This window comes from Eptatretus burgeri, chromosome 15 (genome assembly GCF_056783735.1).
Source record: "Eptatretus burgeri isolate ZD-2024b chromosome 15, Ebu_testis_v1, whole genome shotgun sequence".
In the NCBI taxonomy this organism is placed as follows: domain Eukaryota; kingdom Metazoa; phylum Chordata; class Myxini; order Myxiniformes; family Myxinidae; genus Eptatretus; species Eptatretus burgeri.
Window position 1 is genome coordinate 4,560,700 of NC_140975.1, and position 10,222 is coordinate 4,570,921.

A 10,222-nucleotide genomic window follows, 5' to 3' on the forward strand; every position below is an offset into this window, starting at 1 on the left:
GGTTCTTGGATGTCTGACATTTAAGAAAGATCACTATTTTAACCCAAATTTTCCTCAATTAATGTACTGGCTTCACAGATCAATCATTATAAGAAGTATTTGCAATGATAATGTCTCAGTTAATTAATTCATCAAATCTTGCAGCAATTCCATAATTCTCACCCAAGTTATTCATTATATGCAAGGAATTTTGCCTGCTTGAGTCAATCAATGTGTTTCACTGGTATGAGTGGTTTGCCATTGCCATCCCAGCAGTAGTTTGGGCAGGAATTTTTCTTTAAAATAAACATCAACTGATGTCATCTATCAACTTTAACATCCATCAACAAATGAAAACAGCATGCCTAACGTCCATCTGAGGGATAAGTCTCTTCTAGCAGAACTAACAGCTGCTTGTAAAACAAGACCATTGTCAGAAGAATGAGCTGAAACATCTATGTTGCAAGGTAGCTGGTATTTAAACAAATTGAGAGCCAAAACACCTCAGCTTGCTGGGCTGAGCAATTAAAGGCAATTTCCCACTTTTCATAATTTTAAAATCCTGAACAAAGCATTATTTTAATTAATTTTGTCTCATAATGCCGGCGAGAGCCAGTCCACTAAATGAATCCCCGTTCAGAATATATTTTACATTCACAATCATTTCACAATGTCACAATTAATATTGCTATTATTATTATTATTATGATTTTTATTATTTTATTCTGATTATAACAGGAATTCAAATGATGCTCCAAGGAGACCATCCATTCATTATGTATGCAACATACAGTGTTCAAAGCCAAAATAGCACACAAAGTTATCAAACAGTGAGAAAGCACAAGCTTTGAATCCACTTTAACTCCCACAGTTTAACAATTGGACGAGTGGGGATTCTCACACGGAACACACTTCACCATCAACCCCTCCTCACAAACATTCCATTTGTTCAACATTTGGAACAATGCACCATATATGAGGGATATTGTAAGTTTCAATCACGATATGTATTCATGCTTAAACAGCAAACACAAGGGATCAACAACACACACAACAAACATCATGCGCCAGCCACCAAACCACGAACAGAAAAGTTCAAACACAGGCTGCTTCAACTCTCTTTCTGAAGCTTAAATTCAATTGATTCATCCCAAACAACCACAACTTTGGCTGTTTATGTGGGTAATCTGTCCACAAACCGTCTTGCTGAGGTACTTCATTATTTTATGATATTGTATTTTATGAAAGTCCATTTGTCTTCACGCGTTACTTGTTGCAACATCATTTCTAACAAGACATTCTCGTTAATATACGTAGGATCATGACATCGTACAGTAATCTTCACCTCCTTATTGATAGTCCGGGAGCCAACCGATCAAAATTAAAAAAAAATTGCCCGGTCTGCTATAAAATTTTTGTGTTGATTTTCATAAAGAGACACCCTTTGAGTATATGAAAACCAATGTTGGCAATGGTGAAACTCTTGCGCAACAACACAGTCAACACTTTTGCGAGCCCCCTCTGATAACAAAATGTTGGCAAAAGCGAAGATGTAGGATGGGGGTAGGGGTAATTCATATTGTCCTAAAATCATAACCACTAAACCTATATACACAAATGACCCCTCATATTAAAGAGGAGTTCATTTCCTATATCACAATTGGTGTAGATTTAACCTACCTTCAATTGACAAGGTTATATGTCAAACAACAAAAGATTTATGTAACTCAGAAATGCTTGACTATCAATGGGGTCAGGAACAAGAACATACTTTTACATGCCATGGTTTTAAGGAAGATAAAATTAGAAATGGATTAACACAATATTGTGACATGAAACATCCTCTTCAGAGGAAGAGTCACTCTCTGAAACAACTCCACCACATGAACCTCTCTGACCAAGGCATATGCATGTCACTCAGCAAGGCACAGCAGCCTTTTTGCATGAACATCGTTTCAGACATTTGGATAATTTGCACATGCAAGACACCGTTTTGTCTATGTTTGGCTTGGCTGGCTTAGACATGAGAATTGGGACCAGTTTTCCATTGATAAGGGTTCTGCCAAATGTTGTGGCTGGGGGAAGTGCTCGGTCACTGAGATGTGCACGTCTATACAGAAGCAATTGATACAATGCTCTTAAAACAAGGAAGTAAACGCATCTTCTGTTGCTGGCAGTGACCTAAGGTCTAATTTTGAAGAGACAAACATATGCTGCCTGAGGGTATCCAAACAGCTGAACCCTTTTTGGCCATGCAGAGCAGTCCAGTATACTCTGGCCTCATCAATGACACATTCTGTTGCTGCCATTTCACTATCTCTTCCAAAATCAACAAGGTGGGGAAGGTTTCCTATCAGTCCCAGAGAAACCTGTGCCGCTCTTCTTTCACAGGAACACAGGCATCATCCCAACTGACTGGAAGAGGGGCCTTGTTGTCCCTCTCTGGAAAGGGAAGGGTGATCGCCAAGACTGCAAAAACTACCGAGGGGTGACGCTGCTCTCAGTGCCGGGCAAGGTCTTTGCTCGGATAATTCTTGATAGGGTTTGCCACCATCTGCTTGAGCACCAGCGTCCAGAGCAGTCAGGCTTTACACCAAAGAGGTCAACGATTGACCGTATCCTTGCACTTCGTGTCCTCACCGAACACAGACGAGAGTTTCGGCAGGGGCTGCTTGCAGCCTATGTTGATCTCTGTAAAGCGTTCGATTCAGTGAATCGGGATGTCCTCTGGAGGATTCTTGGTCTTCGTGGGGTGCCACCGAAACTGATCGATCTGATGTCTGAACTCTACTCTGGTACTGAGAGTGCTGTGAAGTGTGGTGGTACCATCTCTGACTTATTTCCAGTTGTTACTGGAGTTCGTCAGGGATGTGTACTTGCCCCCACACTTTTCAGCACTTGTATGGACTGGATTTTAGGGAGGATGTCGGAGAGATCAAGTTGCGGTGCATCGTTTGGCAATGTCAAGATCTCAGACCTTGATTTTGCAGATGATGCAGTCATCGTTGTGGAGACTTTAGACATCCTCTTGGGGGCCCTCGAGGTGCTGAATGAGGAGTCGGAGCCATTGGGATTACGGATTTCTTGGGTCAAAACTAAGATCCAGGCTTTCGGTGACATCTTGGATGCTGCTGTCCTGTCTGTGTCTGTTTGTGGTGAGGATGTTGAGGTCGTGGAGAGATTCACTTACCTTGGCAGTGATATTCATGTCTCCGCAGGTTGTGAGCCGGAGGTCAATAGACGTCTGGGTCGGGCCTGGGGAGTCATGGATTCACTGGATCATGGGGTGTGGCGCTGCCGGTACCTGTGCGGGAGGACGAAAGTCCGAGTCTTCAGGTCCTTGGTACTTCCAGTCTTGCTCTATGGGTGCGAGACTTGGACTTTGACCAAGGATCTGAGACGGAGACTTAATTCCTTTGGTACCAGGTCTCTTCGGAGAATCCTTGGCTATCGCTGGTCGGATTTTGTGTCCAACGAGCGGTTGCTGAGAGAGACTCGGATGAGATTTGTTACCTGCATAGTCCGTGAGCGTCAGCTGCGGCTGTATGGACATGTGGCTGCTGTTCCTGACGCTGATCCTGCTCACCAGATTCTCTCAGCGAGGAGTCTCATGAGTGGAGGAGGCCAGTGGGCCGACCACGTGCCTCATGGTTGCAGCAGGTTGACCATCATCTCAAGGAGATGGGGATGGGCCTGGCATCTGCCTGGGGGATGGCCAGACGGAGGCCCCTGGAGTACCGGCGGAAAGTGGACGCAGCGACGCGCTGTTCTGGCACATGCTCCCATACCTGACCTGACCTCTTCTTTTTCCCCTTCTGAATGGGTAGCTCACTGTGTCACATCCACACAACACATATGTGCACAGAAGTGTAGCTGCGACATCAAGAGGATTTTCTGGTACTTCTTGCTCAACACTTCTACCAGCTCATGAATAGGTAGGTATTGATTCTGCCGTTGTATCCAGAGTTCTTGCAATGTGTTCAAGCAGCAGAAGTGATATATACACAGCATAATTATGTCTGTATCTGTTGCATGCACAACAGCTCGATGGTGATCAAGATATTCCACACAATACGCAAGATGAGCAATAATCCTTGTGTCTGCCTCTTCATGTTCTTCACAAGGTAAGTCCAGAACTGAACTTGATGCTGATGTGATGGAAAGAGTGTGACCTTTGTTTTCCATCATACTACCAAGAATGATGGTCACTCCATCCGGAATAGCTTCAGGACTCTCACAAAGGGAAGTGCCAATGAAGTTCTGAAGATTTCCTTTATTTCTTGGATTCTTCATGAGTAAATTCCAGTCCGGAATTTCTAGACTCTTGGATGGTGAGAATTGTCTTGCCTGGTCTGTCTGGTTTCTCCTCTGCTGCTCATCACCCTTCAAAGTATGGCTATCATCAAAATCATACTGATCACCAATGATGTTGACACAGTTGCACATTTCAGGTTTCAACTGCAGGATACACCTGCTTGCGAAGATACAGCTGGGGAAGTTCACCAAATGTTTTCGCACCTATTTTTTGGTATTTATTTACAAATGCCATTGTGTCTACCAGATAAACTGTGTATAGGTCACTCTGTGGTAATGATGGCAGCTGTAAAACAACATCCTGCTCAGCTTCAGCAATTAGCACTGCCACGAAATCAGACTTGTTGCCTTTGCGCATTACAAACCCCTGTGCTAAGCGTGGATCAACCTCAAACAGGGATGATGGATAGTCTGTCCACTCATGGGAAAATGCAATCTGTCTTGTGACTGGGTCGGCATCTCGATAGAAACACAGCACACGTGTAGTTGCAGTCTCATCTTGATAGATCCTGATTAAACTCTGTTTCCTTGATGGTTTTGATTTCTTCTGTGAGGAGAAAGTTACCAGCTTCAGTGGTTCAATCTTAATAGAGACCACCTCTTCTGCTTTCATAATGGCTTCCATGCCCTTAGCTTGAGCATGGACCAAGTCTTTTGAAGCAGCCTTCTCACCAGTTGCTCTATTGAGCAGAACCACTTGGTTGTTACACTGGAATGGGTTTATCATCTGCTGGCATATCACTTTATTGATCTCCTCAACATGCATATGTTCTTCTGTTGCCTGCTTATGTGTTTCTCCATGATGAGTAGATTCCTGTTGGCCTAGATTAGCCATAGACTTTATGTTCTCTGATACAGCTGTGAGAAATGGTGCTGTTTTCACATATTTATCTCGAGCAGCTGGTGCCTGAGATATGCCTTTGAACAGAGATGTCTTCCTTCATTGTTGTATGTCTGCTCCAGGGCCATGTCACTCCAAACACCATTGAATTTTCCTTTTGGAAGAGTGAACTGTGAAGTACCCAACCTGGATCCAGCAAACCTTAACCGAACTGTGTTCAATAGAGTAAGAGGATTTTGTGGGTAGGGGGAACTTTGGTTGACAAAAATGTTAATTTTCTCTTTAAAAATTGATAGAACTCAATCAAATTTGCTGTTTTAATTAGCCATGGATACCATGTTCATATCACATTAAGAGAAATTAGTATTCTAATGCAGCATCTGCCTATGATGAGAAAAGTTCTAAAGGCCATCTTCAAAAAACGTTATTTTTAAGGCATTTTTCACAAAATTATGTACTTTTACGAGGTTTACTTTCACAAAGGCAATTTTTTTTTGTCATTTTACAATGCACTGATTGAATTCTTACATTTAGTTCACATTTATTTTTCATGAATGTGATTTTTTAATTTTTTTAGAAATTTTATTGACAATTGCTGTTTTATCAAATTTTTCAAATCTTCCTCAAACAAAAACGGCCGCCAAAATTTTTCGCAAGAGCTTATGAATTGCCAACATTGGTTTTCATGAACTGCAAACATATATCTAAACATCCTGGGGGTGTAAAATTTTATAGCAGAGGCTGTAAGGTCCAACCCTAAAACAGCCTCGTACACAGGTTGGCTCCCGGACTATGAGCCCACATAATCACTTCCAATTCAGATGTTGACAAAAATCAAATTCATATGCACTATCTGGTCTTAAAACACTTCTCAATGGCATTTGCCTTGCACTCCAAAGAGACCGCACCATTATGCTATGGCTCTGCTTTCAATACAAGCCATTATTTTACACAACTTATTTATTTATTATACAAGCCATAAATACCCATTATTTTGAAAACACAATGCGCTACAACTGAGTGTGTGGAATCTGACGTCATCGTACTCCTCTGGTAAGAGAAGTGCACGTCTCTTTTCATTCAGTCTTCACAGTGTACGGCGATGACCAATCATCATCTCCACTCACCATACTTATTCATTCCCACAAGTTTTGCAGTTCACAATACACAAATTGAAACACTGATATATCATACACAAATGATATCAACACTCACTTGCATGGAATAACTCAAATAATACAACACTGAGTACGACATGCAAGTCAACACAATACATTGCACATACAATATTCACTGAGAGTCAACATAAATTCTGCACAAGTGCACAAGTTCATAAGAGCCATATCCTTCTTTCATTCAGTTGTAAATGAACTCACAATTCTGTCACCTCCAACTCCTGGTTGGAAAACAATAAATTTCATCAATTTTATCCCTCTATCTCAGGTGGAAAACAATAAACCCACAATTTATCCCATAAATTTAGTCAATTTATCTGACTTCAGGTTCCAGGTTCAGGTGGAACAGCCAAATCACAGTATATACCTACTTCAGGTAGAGATACCGAATTATACCAATACTTCAAGTAAAGACACCAAATTTCCTGAAGTGCAGCACCAGCCGAAGTGGGGGTGGGGAGGGGGGGTGCACACCGTGGCACTGTTTGAACAGAACATGAGGCCATCCTTAACTGGGATGCAATCCTCATGGCTGTTCGTTTGATCAGAACAGGTGGCCAACCTTAACCGGGACGCCACCCGAAAGGTCAAGGTCACCTAAAATCATCAACTTAAAATTTTTTTTGCTGTTTTCGTCGTGTTTTGCAAAAGGAAGAAGAAGATGAAGTCTCATTACAAAGCGGACAGGCTTTGTATCTTCCGTTTGTTTTCACATCGATCTGAGCTCTACGGCACGGGGAGGAACTTGTACATCATTGCATGCAGACAAAGCCATTAGGAGACATCAGAGTGTGTTCAGTTACAAAGCAGCTTGGAGAGCGCTCGCGTAGTGAGTGAAGCATTCAAGCAAACGCTCCAATGAAACGGTAGATGAGGAACGGCCGGCTTGCAAGCCGAAAGGTAACGGAACACCCCCCAGTGTACCATTACATGAGTTTAACGGAAATGACAGTGGACATTAATACACAAAACATTGCATTTATGTTGAGGTTCCCCATTGCTTGTGAAGAATAAAAATACAAAGCGTTCACGGCTGTGTTTACCTTGTATTGTGACATCATGAGCGAGAGCGTTCAACTGAAAACATTTGTCGTGTCATCCGTGCAGTGTTTGTGGGGTCCACAGTTTGGATCACATTTATCAGATGGTCTTGGTGAAAATGATGGATCCATACCGAGGATTGCTCATCCTCGGGTTTACGGATTTGATCCTCGTTTGCCAGTGTGCACCTGCACCAATTTATGACACAGGTGAGAACACGTTTCTCTCTCCATCGTTTGACAAAGACATGTAGCAAGCTTCACACTGAGCAAATAATAATAGCAATATTAATAACATCGTCTCTCCATCGCCCATCTGCCCAACACACAGGCTGGACTTTTTGCCCTTCACATTTCTTCCCCACCCATCGTTTTTGTACTCAACACCTCATGTTGACCTCCTGTGAATTGTCGCATTTTCTGATGTCTCTCCCATTCGTGCACACAGACACTCGTCGTGTGTTACACATCCTGGACCCAACATGACTTTGCACCTTCTTTATAAAATGAACGGTGTCCCCCTCTCCTCCCCCTCCCCACAACAACTTCCAACGTGGAAACATCTCCAAACTCATAATTGGTTCATCTGGTCCCTCTCAGTGTGACGTAGATGGAGACTGAATGGAAAAAGTAAATAACTAAGGGTTCCACCTCTTGTTTCATTTTCTCCATTGCTCGTCCATCGCTGTCTTCGCTTTCATTGGAGGTGTGGGTTGTAGTGTGTACTCATCCATCACCGTCATCAAGTTGTTGGGGGTGCGCGTTGCAGTGCGTTGTTTTTGTTGTTTGGTCAATTTCCATTGCATTATCTGAATTCAAGTTCTCCATTTGTCCTTCTCTCCAGATGATGAAGACGTGGACAAGATTAAGGTTGCCAACCTGTTTGTTGTTGTTCCGGCCAGCGAGGGAGACAACACAGTTGTGGATATTGAAACTGATCATTGCAGCCCTTCTTGTAAAAAAAAAAAAAAATAATAAAAAAAAAAAAAAAAAACTTGAACAAGTTAATCGCTTGCCTCAAAAGCATATCTCATGTTCAAGCACAGGCGAGCGATGTGAGAACACCCACAAACAATGGAATCGCAAAGAGGTCACCGTGGGTTACAGAGTTCACCAAAACATTCTTCAGTCATTCGGCCGTGAGGCCTGAAGCGACGTCTCCTCATGAACCTCAAGGTCCAGCCAAAGGAAGAGCAGCGCTCCAGGCAAGAATCAGTCCGTTGGTACCTTGGGGGTAATCAGGAAGGTAACATGGCTGGTGATGCACCGTTACATTTTCAGATAGGTAACCTCCACTTCTTTGAGCCTCATGAAGATGAAGGAAATGCAGTGACAACGGGATATGGACCCTTGTGAAACACTTATTTTAGGACCCTTCAGTGAGTACTTGGATTGCATGAAGAAGTATTCAGCATTTATCACTGATAGTCTGTGGAAAATACCGAAACAGGGAACCAGACAAACATCCCATTTCCTTAAAAACGAGGAAACTCGAAATGCCCTTCAGAGTTTGAGGGAACCAGGTACTCAAGGCTGGAAGACAATTGAAAACCTCTCAAAGCAGGACCAACCAGAGAAAATATTCCTTTTCAAAATATCAGAAACTTTGCCAGTGGATATTCCAGAAGACATTTTATTGCTGTGCAAGAAATGATTTCCTCACCAAGCTATCACAGAGTACTTGGGAGAATTAAGTCAAAGCATATGTATTCCAAATGGAATGTTGCTCAGGTACCAAGGAGGAAACCTCATCCCCCCCTGCACCAAAGAATGGTGGTGAGAAGATCAGGGTCTCAGATTCCAGAGTCATTCCAGCTTATCATTCTACGAGAACGGTTTTCGATTGACCAAGTGGAAACAAACAGATGCTTGTTCAACGTCGGACCTCCATCAGTAGACGAATGAAAAGGTCTTCATTTCCTAAACAATGGCTGTTGAAGAGGAATCTTAAACAGGACCCAGAATATTCAAGGAGTTCATTGACTCCATGACGACGATGGACTATCTCAGTACGGATGCTTGTCCAACCTTTTGGGATATAATGAGCAACAAGTTGTTGATTTCCCGGGTCAGTTCTGCTCGACCAGGCCCTTGACATGGAGGCGGCTGATCGATCTCCCAGGAGTGACCCAGAGATCCCTCACATGTAAGCTGTTGTGTGTGAGCCAGAAGTTTGAAAGTTGTACTTCCTGTTGCTCACAAGAGTGACAGTAAGAGTGACCTTACTCATTCAATTTTGGATATTTTTTCGAAACTAGCATCTAGTTACTCTTTCACTTAGCAAATGTTTGGTAGCAGATAAGTTTTGAGTTTAAACTAAAACCGCTGTAGAAGCTGCTGCTCCTGCGGAGACTTGGGAATTTATTCCTGCGCTCACTTTCCATCCAACACTGTTTTTGAGGAAATGAGACTTGTGTGTCAGTCCTGAGAAGGTTTTAGTTTCTCTGCACTTTAAGTGTTGTGATTACTTATTTATTTTACTGTATCTCCGTTGGATTTCCGTGTTGTTTTGTCTTATCACTGTTAATGTTTAGTTATATCCAAAAGGCCTGAATGCGTGTCTACCTGCTGTCCTGACCTTAAACCCACAAACCGTTTGTGGTATGATTGGAAATCCCTGGGGGATTAAATTGGGATAATTACAATCCTGATAACGAACATTTTAGACACACTTATTAAATCGGGAAACATCAATATTGCTCAGGGTGTTTCATGGCAAATTCAGCCTAAAGCCAGCCATCTTTGAGGCAAATGAACTCGGCATGCACAATTCCCTCCCAAAGTCGCCTGCTCATTAAGGGGGAAACCGTCCACATGACAGTGTGTGTGTGTGTGTGTGTGTGTGTGTGTGTGTGTGTGTGTGTGTGTGTGTG

The 10,222-nt window shown here is 42.6% G+C and overlaps 1 pseudogene; it reads left to right on the plus strand.

Annotated features, from left to right (window-relative positions):
* Positions 1-7,471: 7,471 nt before the first annotated feature.
* Positions 7,472-9,178, plus strand: LOC147011355 (uncharacterized; annotated as a pseudogene).
* The last annotated feature ends 1,044 nt before the right edge of the window (positions 9,179-10,222 follow it).